The sequence below is a fragment of the Candoia aspera genome, chromosome 5 (assembly GCF_035149785.1).
Source record: "Candoia aspera isolate rCanAsp1 chromosome 5, rCanAsp1.hap2, whole genome shotgun sequence".
Taxonomy (NCBI): Eukaryota; Metazoa; Chordata; class Lepidosauria; order Squamata; family Boidae; genus Candoia; species Candoia aspera.
In genome coordinates, this window is record NC_086157.1 from 97,056,724 (window position 1) to 97,070,571 (window position 13,848).

Below are 13,848 nucleotides of genomic sequence, written 5' to 3' on the forward strand. Positions count from 1 at the left end.
TAGCCCTGGGATTGACGCCCGCTTTTCGACAACGGGGGCGTCCTCGGTCTTTGGTGTGGTTGGTCAATCCTACGTCCTCTCCCACTTACTTATTCCTCCCCTGATAAAACGGGAGGAAAGAGGCGGGAAAAAGCACCACCGCCTTTCCTTTTCTCGCTCCACCTTGCAGCAATTCCGTACACAAAGTATTTATTCCCTGGAGAAAGGCGTGAGGAAAGAAGCTGGGCTAAAGCTGCTGGACCCACTTCCGCCTCGCCTATGCAAGCTTCTCGCTCTGCCAGCTCTCTCGGTTACTTGTGCGGCAATAGAGGGAGCAGTTTGAAGAGTTTTAAATTCGATCTTTTGCCCTCGACACCGTGAATGGTCGCTAATTTTCATGCGCCGCAAACGCGACCATTCTTCACGCAGAACGGCCGCTCCACCATCCTCTCAAAACACGCGAACTAGAGCCAACAGCTGTAGCCAAATATGAATGGGAAACTGAATACGTCGCTGTTGATTTGGCAAATTTGCAAAATTACTTGTTAGAAGGTAAAAGGCTAGAACTCAAATTGGTCACCCATGTGAAAACTTTGATTTTTAATTGCTAAGAATGGGGTGATCAATTACAAACGTATTTCTTCACTATTTAAAATATCAAAGTCCAACTCAAAATAGATTATTGAAGAGTGTTTATAAGTTACTTTGAGATGAATTTTGACATTTAAAATAGTAAGGAAATACGTTTTGATTTAATCACTCATAGAAACTAGGACTTTTTGGACTATTACTGGTTTTTAAATTCCAAAACACTGTTTGACATGCTTACCCATAGTTAATGATTAAGTTAATTGCTGGAATTCACACAACAGATGAGACACTAAACCATAAACTAACCATACTGGCCTGGTTCACTCAAAGCTATATTTTAGTTTACTGAGTTTAGTCCATGGTTGGACACTTCAGTTGTTTTCTCTGCACAGGACCACTCTGAGGTAACTTGTTCAAACTATTAAAAGTTTTGTTTCAGAATTAAACTGATTTCATTACATTGACATTTAATTTAATATTTTATTTGGTGAAATGCCAATTATCCAGAATCACTGTGGGAATTTTCAGAGGGGCAAAGATTTCTATTGTTACCCTTCCCCCCAAAGTGGATATTTTTAAAAAAATAGTTCTTCCAATTATGGGATGAAAAAATTATGTCAAAGGAGTATATGTATTCAAAAAGAAAATGGGAAGAAACACTCTACATTCTAAGTCAATATATAGTTTGCTTGTTTGTGGTTTACAGTGTTGTATGAATCCAGTTATTTGTTTTGGAAGGATCTAAGACCTTGTGTGAGTTCAGCCAATTACAGTCTATTTAGTAATTATGGGTAAGCAAACCTTAGAATTAAGTCTTGGCTTGTACATTACAATGACAATGTCATTTTGAAAAGATAAATTCTGCATAAAAACATAAACTAATCCATCAAAGGTTATAAAATAATAAATGTCTTGCTCTTTAAATTGTCTCAGGATCATTTGTGCTTGTATGACACTGAAGAACAAACTAGTCATCCATATTTTGGCCTAACATGTTGTATGTACTCCATGTGTACCTAGTTTATGGTTCACTGAATTTTCTGCAAACCAATCAAATAGTGTTATTTAAATAAAATGTTTAAATTAGGGTAAATTGTGCATTGTGTGAATAGAGCCTTTTCATTTTCTCTGCAACTAACATGACTTCTCTGGAAAGTAAATCCCAAAAGCACTGAAGAACATATATGGAGGTTAGCCTTTGTTTAAAGGGTTGCAATACTTTTGTTTTTAATTAATCTGTTTCTTAAAAACAGATATTGGTATGGTTTACATTGCAAACTAAGTAAGTCATAAGGTGAGTTATTTTGATATGCCATGTTGTGTAAACCTTGCTGTTACAGATTGTAACCTATGGTTTGTATCTTTGTATATTAAGCAAATTCAGCAAATTATAATTTAATTAGTAATTGCTGGGATTCAGTCTCAGATATGCAGATGATACCACTTTGATGGCTGAAAGTGAAGAAGAACTGAGGAGCCTTATGATGAAGGTGAAAGAAGAAAGTGCAAAAGCTGGTTTGCAGCTAAACCTCAAAAAAACCAAGATTATGGCAACCAGCTTGATTGATAACTGGCAAATAGAGGGAGAAAATGTAGAAGCAGTGAAAGACTTTGTATTCCTAGGTGCAAAGATTACTGCAGATGCTGACTGCAGTCAGGAAATCAGAAGACGCTTAATCCTTGGGAGAAGAGCAATGACAAATCTCAATAAAATAGTTAAGAGCAGAGACATCACACTGACAACAAAGGCCCGCATAGTTAAAGCAATGGTGTTCCCTGTAGTAACATATGGCTGCGAGAGCTGGACCATAAGGAAGGCTGAGCGAAGGAAGATCGATGCTTTTGAACTGTGGTGTTGGAGGAAAATTCTGAGAGTGCCTTGGACTGCAAGAAGATCCAACCAGTCCATCCTCCAGGAAATAAAGCCAGACTGCTCACTTGAGGGAATGATATGAAAGGCAAAACTGAAATACTTTGGCCACATAATGAGAAGACAGGACACCCTGGAGAAGATGCTGATGCTAGGGAGAGTGGAAGGCAAAAGGAAGAGGGGCCGACCAAGGGCAAGATGGATGGATGATATTCTAGAGGTGACGGACTCGTCCCTGGGGGAGCTGGGGGTGTTGACGACCGACAGGAAGCTCTGGCGTGGGCTGGTCCATGAAGTCACGAAGAGTCGGAAGCGACTAAACGAATAAACAACAACAATTGCTGGGATTATTTATTTATTTTTCAAATTTTGCCACTGCCCATCTCCCCCCAGAAGAGAGACTCTGGGCGGTTTAGCATGTTAAGTGAGCCAGGCCATTCATTCCTATGCATGTGTTTCTCTTACTACACAAAATGTGTTAAATAGGGAGAATGTTATAAATTGCTAATATAGTTTGGTTATTAAAAATGCACTATATTACTACATCATAAAAATTAAGCATAAATTTTTAATGCTCCAACTCTTAGGTAGATACTAAATTGTTCAAATATTATGTACTGTGATTTACATGGTTCTTTATTCGTTTAGTCACTTCCGACTCTTCGTGACTTCATGGACCAGCCCACGCCAGAGCCTCCTGTCGGTCGTCAACACCCCCAGCTCCCCCAGGGACGAGTCCGTCACCTCTAGAATATCATCCATCCACCTTGCCCTTGGTCGGCCCCTCTTCCTTTTGCCCTCCACTCTCCCTAGCATCAGCATCTTCTCCAGGGTGTCCTGTCTTCTCATTATGTGGCCAAAGTATTTCAGTTTTGCCTTTCATATCATTCCCTCAAGTGAGCAGTCTGGCTTTATTTCCTGGAGGATGGACTGGTTGGATCTTCTTGCAGTCCAAGGCACTCTCAGAATTTTCCTCCAACACTACAGTTCAAAAGCATCTATCTTCCTTCTCTCAGCCTTCCTTATGGTCCAGCTCTCGCAGCCACATGTTACTACGGGGAACACCATTGCTTTAACTATGCGGACCTCTGTTGTCAGTGTGATGTCTCTGCTCTTAACTATTTTATCAAGATTTGTCATTGCTCTTCTCCCAAGGATGAAGCGTCTTCTGATTTCCTGACTGCAGTCAGCATCTGCAGTAATCTTCGCACCTAGGAATACAAAGTCTTTCACTGCTTCTACATTTTCTCCCTCTATTTGCCAGTTATCAATCAAGCTGGTTGCTATAATCGTGGTTTTTCTGAGGTTTAGCTGTAACCCAGCTTTTGCACTGTCTTCTTTCACCATCATAAGGCTCCTCAGTTCCTCTTCACTTTCAGCCATCAAAGTGGTATCATCTGCATATCTGAGATTGTTAATGTTTCTTCCAGAGATTTTAACTCCAGCCTTGGATTCCTCAAGCCCAGCATGTCGCATGATGTGTTCTGCGTACAAGTTGAATAGGTAGGGTGAAAGTATACAGCCCTGCCATACTCCTTTCCCAATCTTAAACCAGTCCATTGTTCCGTGGTCTGTTCTTACTGTTGCTACTTGGTCGTTATACAGAATCTTCAGGAGGCAGACAAGATGACTTGGTATCCCCATACCACTAAGAACTTGCCACAATTTGTTGTGGTCTACACAGTCTAAGGATTTAGAATAGTCAATAAAAGAGAAATAGATGTTTTTCTGAAACTCCCTGGCTGTTTCCATTATCCAGCGGATATTGGCAAATTGGTCCCTAGTTCCTCTGCCTTTTCTAAACCCAGCTTGTACATCTGGCAATTCTCGCTCCATGAATTGCTGAAGTCTACCTTGCAGGAATTTGAGCATTACCTTACTGGCATGTGAAATGAGTGCCACTGTTCGATAGTTTGAACATTCTTTAGTGTTTCCCTTTTTTGGTATGGGGATATAAGTTGATTTTTTCCAGTCTGATGGCCATTCTTGTGTTTTCCAAATTTGCTGGCATATAGCATGCATTACCTTGACAGCATCATCTTGCAAGATTTTGAACAGTTCAGCTGGGATGCCGTCATCTCCTGCTGCCTTGTTATTAGCAATGCTTCTTAAGGCCCATTCAACCTCACTCTTCAGGATGTCTGGCTCTAGCTCCCTGACCACACCGTCAAAGCTATCCCCGATATTGTTATCCTTCCTATACAGGTCTTCTGTATATTCTTGCCACCTTTTCTTGATCTCTTCTTCTTCTGTTAGGTCCTTGCCATCTTTGTTTTTGATCATACCTATTTTGGCCTGGAATTTACCTCCAATGTTTCTAATTTTCTGGAAGAGGCCTCTTGTCCTTCCTATTCTATTGTCTTCTTCCACTTCCACGCATTGCTTGTTTAAAAATAATTCCTTATCTCTTCTGGCTAACCTCTGGAATTTTGCATTTAATTGGGCATATCTCCCCCTATCACTGTTGCCTTTTGCTTTCCTTCTTTCTTGGGCTACTTCTAGTGTCTCAGCAGACAGCCATTTTGCCTTCTTGGTTTTCTCTTTCTTTGGGATGTATTTTGTTGCCGCCTCCTGAACAATGTTGTGAACTTCTGTCCATAGTTCTTCCGGGACCGTATCTACTAAGTGCAGTCCCTTAAATCGATTCTTCACCTCCATTGCATATTCCTTAGGAATATTAGTGAGCTCATATCTAGCTGATCTGTGGGTCTTCCCTAATCTCTTTAGTCTGATCCTAAATTGTGCAATAAGAAGTTCGTGATCGGAACTACAGTCAGCTCCACGTCTTGTTTTTACTGACTGTATAGATGTCCGCCACCTTTGGCTGCAAAGGATGTAGTCAATCTGATTTCGGTGTTGTCCATCTGGGGAAGTCCATGTATAAAGCCGTCTCTTAGGTTGTTGGAAGAGAGTGTTTGTTATGCAGAGTGAGTTGTCTTGGCCTAATTCTATCAGCCTATGTCCTGCTTCATTTTGTTCTCCCAGGCCATGCTTACCTGTAATTCCAGGTGTCATTTGACTGCCCACCTTAGCATTCCAGTCTCCCGTGATGAAAATAACATCTCTTTTAGGCGTGTTGTCCAGTAGGTGCTGCAGATCCTCATAGAACTGCTCTATTTCAGCTTCTTCAGCATCTGTGGTTGGGGCATATATTTGGATCACTGTGATGTTAGATGGCTTGCCCTGAATTCGAATTGAGATCATTCTATCATTTTTTGGATTGTATCCAAGCACTGCTTTAGCCACTTTACTATTAATTATGAAGGCTACTCCATTTCTTCTGTGGTCCTCTTGTCCACAGTAGTAGATCTGGTGGTCATTTGATGTGAAGTGGCCCATTTCAGTTCACTGATGCCCAAAATGTCTATCTTTAATCTTGACATCTCCCCAATAACCACATCCAATTTGCCCTGGCTCATAGATCTTACATTCCAGGTTCCAATGGTGTGTTGATCCTTAGAACATCGGATTCGCCGTCCACCAGCACCGTCGGCCGCTCGCCGTCCTTTCGGCTTTGAGCTAGCTGCGTCATCACGTCTGGGGCTAGTTGAACTCATCCTCTGTTCCTCCCCAGTAGCATTTTGACCATCTTCTAACCTGGGGGTCTCATCTTCCGATGGTATACCGACATATCTCTGGTTGTACTGATCCATTTAGTTTTCACGGCAAGAATAATGGGGTGGGTTGCCATTGCCTTCCCTAGGGATCACATTTAGTCTGACCTCTCTGTCATGACCTTCCCGTCTTGGGTGGCCCTTCACGGTTTAGCTCATGGCATCACTGAGGTGCTCAAGCTCCAGCACCATGACAAGGTAGCAATCCTTTGCTGAAGGTGATTTAGATTACACAATAGCAAAAACATTAAATAGGTGCACTGATAACATTTGTGGCAGAAGAGTTCAAACATGCTGACTTTCTGTTCACATGTAGATTATGGTTTGAATTTTTCCTTTGACTTTACAAGAAGCCTATATTTTATCTTTTTTTTTTCTGGAAAGAGCAACCATTCTAAAATGCCTGTGCTTGTGAACCACCAGGACTAAAAGTTGCATGAATACAACTGTTCATATGTCTCCTCCACTAATGGAAAAATTATTTTTGTGTGATCTACCTTGACCAACAAAATGGCAGTTTAAAATGTTATAGGCAGTGGAAGGTATACATTTATTGTAATTTATTGTAATTTCTCACTATGTCCCAGTATTAGTAAATGTTGATTTAGTGAATCCAGAGCAGTAATTAAAGAAGCTGGGAGTTGTAGTTCTACAAATCTGGAGGACCACAGGATCTCAGTTCACATCTAACAGATCAAGAAATAGAATAGCCACACTTAATAATTTTATTCTGTACAATGACCACCTTTAATCTTAAGCAGTTGGTCTTTTAATGAATAATCTACCAGAAGTCAAACAATATCAAACTTCATTGTGATATCTTTTTAATGCTTAGGACATTTGCACTGTGTTTTTCCAGAATTATTTTTGAGCACAATTCTGGAGCTAGTGGCTGAATAGCATACTAAAACTAGAATTCTTTTTATGGTGTGTTGGCCTGGTATAAAACCACACGTCTTTCAATCCACCCTTCTTCAATGTATATTCAACTTATAGGTTGAATAGATGAGAGAGTATACGACCTTCTCTCATTTCTTTGCTGACCTGGAGCCAGTCTGCTTTACCACATTCCATCTGGTCTTGTCCTGTTCTGTCCTACAAATAGGTTTCTCATAAGGACAATGAAATATTCTGGGATTCCCATTTTCCTAAGGACATTCTGTATCTTGATATGGCTGACAAAGGCCCCTCTATAATCAATGAAGCACATATTGACTTCTTTTGGATATTCTTTGGCTTTCTGGGTTATCCAGCATGCATCAGCAACAATGTCTTGTGTTCCTCAGCCTTTTCTAAAGCCAGTTTGAACATCTGACATCTCATTTTCCATGTAGGGCTTTAAACTACATTCTTTTAGTATTGGTACTTTGATAGACCTCTTCCAATCTTTGGCCAGTATGTCATATTGATTCTCCAGATTTTCTAGCATAGTTTAATTAGAACCTGTACTATTCTTCTGTTACTTGCCATATTTCTGTCTATGTATATATTCTGTATTCTGTATATTTTTACATATATTCCATCAGTTCCTGTAGCCTTCTGATTTGGTAATGATTAACTTGAAACTTGTACATGGAGCAGGTTGTGATCTGTTCCACAGTCAACACCTGGTCATGTCATTGATGCTGTAATTTAGCTTCTCTACCTCTTTTTAGCAATAATATGTTCAATTTGATTCCTATACACTCCATTCCTAGTTTTAGGACTTGTATGGAGAACAGATCACAGTTTAATTCAAATTTATGCAGAAATATTGAACATTCAAAAGGTTTTACAGACTTTTAAGCACTACTGAGTACCAGGTTCACTGTCATAAGTTACCCCAAAGCATTCTGGCAATTAGTTTTGAGAGGGTAATAATCACTTATCCTTGCTGGATGCTGTATGGTATCTTCCACCACCAAGAAAAATTGTGCTGGAAGTTTTTGATGACGATGATGATAGATTATTAGAGCATTTTCACACAAGTGTTTTGTGTCTGTTTGAAAATAGCTCCAGATTTCTACGTTTCCATCAAGTTAATAAGTGAACTGATTTATCCAATGTTTGCAAGAGCTTTTCTTTCTTTTTTCTTTTTTAAGTCCCACTTTGGAATATGGAGGTGATAATAGAAATTACAGAAGTGCCTTTGAGCTGAAAAACTAATTGTCTTTGTTTTTGGAGATGCTGTGGCTCCATTTTGCCAGAGGGAATTCTTACCTCACCCTGCCTCCTGGCTCCTGAGCAGCTGGTCCTGTAAAAAATTGCCACCTTGATGGCTTTGCTGCTTCTCAGTAGCCCAAACAAAAAGAGCTGGGGTGAAATTTTGTCATTTTCCTTCATGTCTTCAGCAGGGCATTAGACAAGATGCAATAAAAGGCCTGGTTATTAGTTTCTTTCTTTTTCATTTTGTAAGAATTTTAATGCTTCATAATCTATGGCAATTTGGAACTATACAGTGATTTTCATTCCTTTTTCTCAGTAACACCCATAACAAATGTCAATAACATCAAAATGACATCACATGCATCATAATGTCATCATGCAAACACAACTGGTGTTTATGTGGAAGTTGATTCAGTTAATGTAGTTTAATTGTATACCACCATGCTGTCTTTTAAATGAAAAGTAGAATTGATAAACCTATTAAGTATAGACAAAAACATTACCTAGGGTACTGTAGGGAGAGGGAGCTGCTTGTTAATCATTTTTAAAGAATGTATATTTACAGGGCAAGTTCTGACATCCTATGCCCTGCTAGGAGTAGACCAGCTGAGGAAAATAAATTTACTGTATATCACTCTTTCTTCTTGGTTGCAATGTTAGAGCAAATAATGGGAAGATATGTATTCTAGTCAGGGTTTTGTTTTGTTTTTTTGAGGGCAGGATGAAAATCCTTTGGAATCACAATCACTTTATCCTTCCCCTCTTTTTGAGGGGGGTTAGAAAGAATGAAACTCAAAGTCACTACCTCTTGGCCATTATATTGCAACTTTAAAGAATACCAAAGCACAGTTTCAATCATTCATACAGATTCCTGTTTTGTACCAAATGGTCAGATGTGAGCAAATCAAGTAATAAATTTGAGATTCAATAAAAAAGCAGAATCTAAATATATAAGGAGTGACTGGATCAGTACTAGATTAAGAAGCTTGCAGCCTATTCTTCAGAATGTTTATATGATTTTCAGTGGGATTACATCCCAGTAAGCATCCATAGGCTTGCAGACAAATTACGTTTCATAGTGCTGCAAGAACCAAGGAAAAATATTTGTTTAACACAATATATTATTACCTCACCACGATGTATTAGCTCCTACATTTGGAAAACTATGTCTAGTTTTGATTGGTGTTGTTTTAGAAGTGTACATTCATATAAAAACAACTAAAGCTGTCATGGGAATTGAACATTTTATTTAACAAGCAAAATAGATATAAATATAACTGAAATATAACTAAAATATTATATATATATATATAAAACTAAAAAAAAATAGGCCAAGTAACTTGTACACTCAGTAAGTACGCAAAATGTGAAGAGGAAAAATTATTTAAAGAAGTTGTGTATTAACAACTTTTTAAATGAAATTAGTTAAGTGACAGAAACATTTTTAAATAATATTGTTAAATTGTAAAATATTCAACTTGAAGTAATATTCAGCTTGAAGTAATTCTGGAATATCTTACAGCAGTGTTTCTTAAAGTGTGGTCCTAGGACCCCTGAGGGTCCCCCAAGACCATCTCAAGGGTCCCCAAAATCAAAATTATTTACCAGCCTATGTTGAAAAATAATACATTATTAAAATTCCATCATACAATCATGAGAAGCGATAGCGACAGTGAATATATCCATTTTAATTTTTAATATGGTAAATATCTATAAATATAACCCATATAAACGAAAGCTCTTTTTGGGTCCTCCATAATTTTTAAAAGTGGGAAGTGGTCCTGAGAGAATAAAGTTTTAAGAAACAACTCTTTTACAGTATCTGAGATAGTGTTTATTTTCCCCAGGTCAGATTAACTCTTAAAATTTGGTTTTCACTTCCTCTTATCTTTTAACTGATCTGCTTTCTTCAATTATCTTAAATCATTTCCTGTGCAGTTTGTTGCTAAGTGTCTTCATTGATACGTATATGCAAACTTGAATGTGTATCTGTGAGATTCAGATGCTGCAACAAATATATTTATGCAGTGTGGGTTAAACTTGGGAATAGTAAGTTTTAATTTCTAAATAGAGATTAGTTTGATAGATTTTTCACTGAAGTCCAGAACAATGGGGAAAAACAGGTATTTGCATTCAGAAATAATTGGGAAAAATGTAGTTCATGCAATCTTTCAAATTTAGAAAGAGTAAAATTAAAAGTTTCTTCCCCATACAGATAGGTAGAAATAAGTAGAAGCAATAAACCATTTTACAGGAAAGCAATACTAGATTAATTAATATGCCCATAACCCAGCTCATGAAAGGATTATTTACTGATGTAAAAATAGGAAATACAAACTGAAGAGAAATAGCATTTGGCAAATAAAGAGTGGGTAGAGATGGTCCCTCAGATAACCTGGCCGCATGCCATATGGGGCTTTAAAGGTCAAAAACAGCACCTTGAATTGGACATGGAAGCAAACTGGCAATCAATGCAGGTCATGGAACAGAGGTGTAATGTGTATCTAGGGACACACATAACTGCCCATGTCACCGCATTTTGCACTAGCTGAAGCTTCCAGATGCTCTTCAAGGGCAGCCCCATGTAGAGCACATTACAGTAGTTCATTCAGGAGATGACCAGGGCATGAATGACTGAGCAGAGCCTCACAATCAGGAACGGGTGCAACTGGTGCACAACATGAAGTTGCACAAAGGCTCTCCTGGCCATGACTGCCACGTGCTCCTTGAGCAGGAGCTGTGAGTCAGAAGGACCCCCAGATTGCGGACCAGGTCTGATTGGGGCAGTGCCACCCCATCCAGAACCAAAGAAGGTAAAGTCCTGGATTTGGTAGGCCCTAAAACCCAAAGCCACTCAGTCTTGCCAGGATACAGTTGAAGCCTGTTGTTCCCTATCTAGACCCCTACAGCCTCCAGGCACTGAGACAGGACATCCACAGCATTGCTTAAGTATTATCAGCATACTCATGATACCTCACCCAATGGCAATGGGTGATCTCCCCCAGGGGTTTCATGTAGATGTTAAACAGGAATGGAGGGAGTACCAAACCCTGCAGCACCCCACCCTCAGGGGCTGAAGGTGGGATCTCTCCTGATCAACACTGACTGGTATCAGCCCCTTAGGAAGGAAGAGAACCAGCACAGTATTGTACCACCCACTCCCAAACCCTGGAGCTGATCCAAAAGGATACCATGGTTGATGTTATTGAAAGCTGCTGAGAGATCAAGTAGAGCCAAGATGAATGTACTACCCCTCTCCCACTTCTGCGAGAAATCATCCAAAAGCGCAACCAATGCCATTTCTGTCCCATGTCCAGGCTTGAAACCTGACCATGTCCAGGCCTGAAAGAAGTCCAGATAATCCACTTCTTCCAAGGATCGCTGAAGCTGCTGTGCGACTACCTTCTCTACAATCTTCCCTAAAAAAGGGAGGTTGAACATGTTGGAAGTCCTGGCAAATCCAGCATGCCTCATTAGCATATGGATGGTTGCTCTAGGATGCAAACTCTCTGTACTATTGAGGAAGCTGTTTGTTGCCGCTCCCACTTCCTCTCTGTTCTCTTCCTCCTTCCACTGGGAGCAAAGCATGCAGCATGCTTTGCCTCCTGCTCCATCTTGGGCCATGCGGTCAGCCTAAGAAAAGAAACTTCTGTCCCTATTCTACACACAGCTCTTAGCAGCTGTAGGGCTGAGAGATCACCAAGTATAGGTAAAGAACAGAAGAAACAAGGAACATCATTTTCCACCAAATGTATCTGGACCAAAGAATAAAGTCAGTAAAACTCTTTTTTACTTTACTTTGAACCTACTCTGTCTAAGTGTGTGATTCTTTATGCTTGGGAGGGCTAAGTGTGTAAGATCAATAACCTGTATTTCTCTGACATGCTCATTGAAGCTGTTTAAGATAATATTCTTTTTCTGTGTGCAGCTTCTCAGCTGTGTAAAGCTCTGCTCCATTAGGTGGTTCTAGCAGGCCACTAATGGCTTCAGAACACTGGATGGAAATTGTCTAGCATGTTGGTATCCAGTGATGGTTTCTTGAGGAGGGGGTGAACCAACACTTCCTCAAGAGGTGAAGGGACAACCCCCTCTCTCAAGGATGAATTAACCACTGCCAGAACCCAACCACATGTCCCCTCCTGGGCAGCCTTAGCTAGCCAGGAGGGGCATGGATCTAAGGAGCAGGTGGCTAATCTCACAGTCATAAGTACCCTCTCCACTTCCTCAGGTCCAACAGTTTCAAACCATTCCCAGATAACAGGGCAAGACCGTGCCCAAGGCATCTCCACTGGCCCTACACCAAAGCTAGTGTCTAACTGGGAATGAATTTGAGTGATTTGTCTGACAGATGCTCTGAAAATTCAAACACAGTTCTCTTGAATCCCTAAGCACCAGATGACCTCACCCAGCAGTTTCATGTAGATGCTGAAAAGGAGAGGAGAAAGAGTAGAACCCTGTGGCACCCCACACAGGAAGGGCCCAGCGAACGATCCCTCTCCACCAACCAACACCAACTGGAACTGACCCCAGAGAAAGGAAGAGAACCACCATAAAACAGTGCTCCCAATCCCCAACCCACAGAGCCAACTCAGAAGGATATTGTGGTTGACAGTATCAGAAGCTACTGAGATCAAGGAGCACAAGGCTGGATGTATCACTGTCATCCTGGCTCTGCCACAGGTCTTCAACAAGCACGACCAAGGCTGTCTCAGTACTACATCCCAGCCTGAAACCAGAGTGAAACTAATACAGGTCATCTGTTTCCTCCAGGATTCTCATCAGCTGCAGACCAACCACCTTCTCAACAATCTTCACCAAAAAAGAAAAGGGAAGTAATATGTACACATAAGTGACAGCCATAAGTAGTTCAGGTAGGACATAGGTAGGACATAGGACAACCCACTGAAATTTTAATTAAATTTTATTTACATTCCAAGATAGAAAGAAAAAATGTCATCACAAAATTCTCTTCGATTGGTACAAAATTAACTGAATGTTTTACTATAACAAAATATTGCCCTTTTACTTTCTTCCTTGTATATAATCTCTGCATGCTTATTTACAGTTACCTTGAATAATAAATATGGGCAAAAGGAAAAAAGAGTAATAGATTAAAAAGATGTCTTCATTCAAGGATACAACAATATGACAAACATCCTGTCATATTTCAGATGCCAAAGTTATACTCAGTCATGGATATGGGATAAGAAATGTTATTACTACGGATGCTTTATTAATATAGCTTAAAATATAGTTCATATATTGTATGTGTGTGTGTGTGTATGCATGTGCACATGCATTTTTCTAAGACATTCACTAATAAGAATGCTATTTTTTAAGCATATCATTATCATCAATATTCTTACACTTTTCAGCTGAAAAAAATACAGTAAAAATCACTCCTTAGAATTTAAAAGACATAACACAAAACAGGGTTACCACTGAAAAGACGTAACAGAATGTATTGGAAGGTGTAAAATAAATCAAGGTACTAGTGAAGCTCTTTGTGACATAAGACATACAGTAAGCACAGTTGCAGCTATTCCTTTTCTGTCAGATAGTTAGGGCTAGGTCAATAAAACCATTTAATTGGGGTTAGGGTTGGCTAAGAAAGAAATACACCACTTACTTTTAATAATTACATTTTAA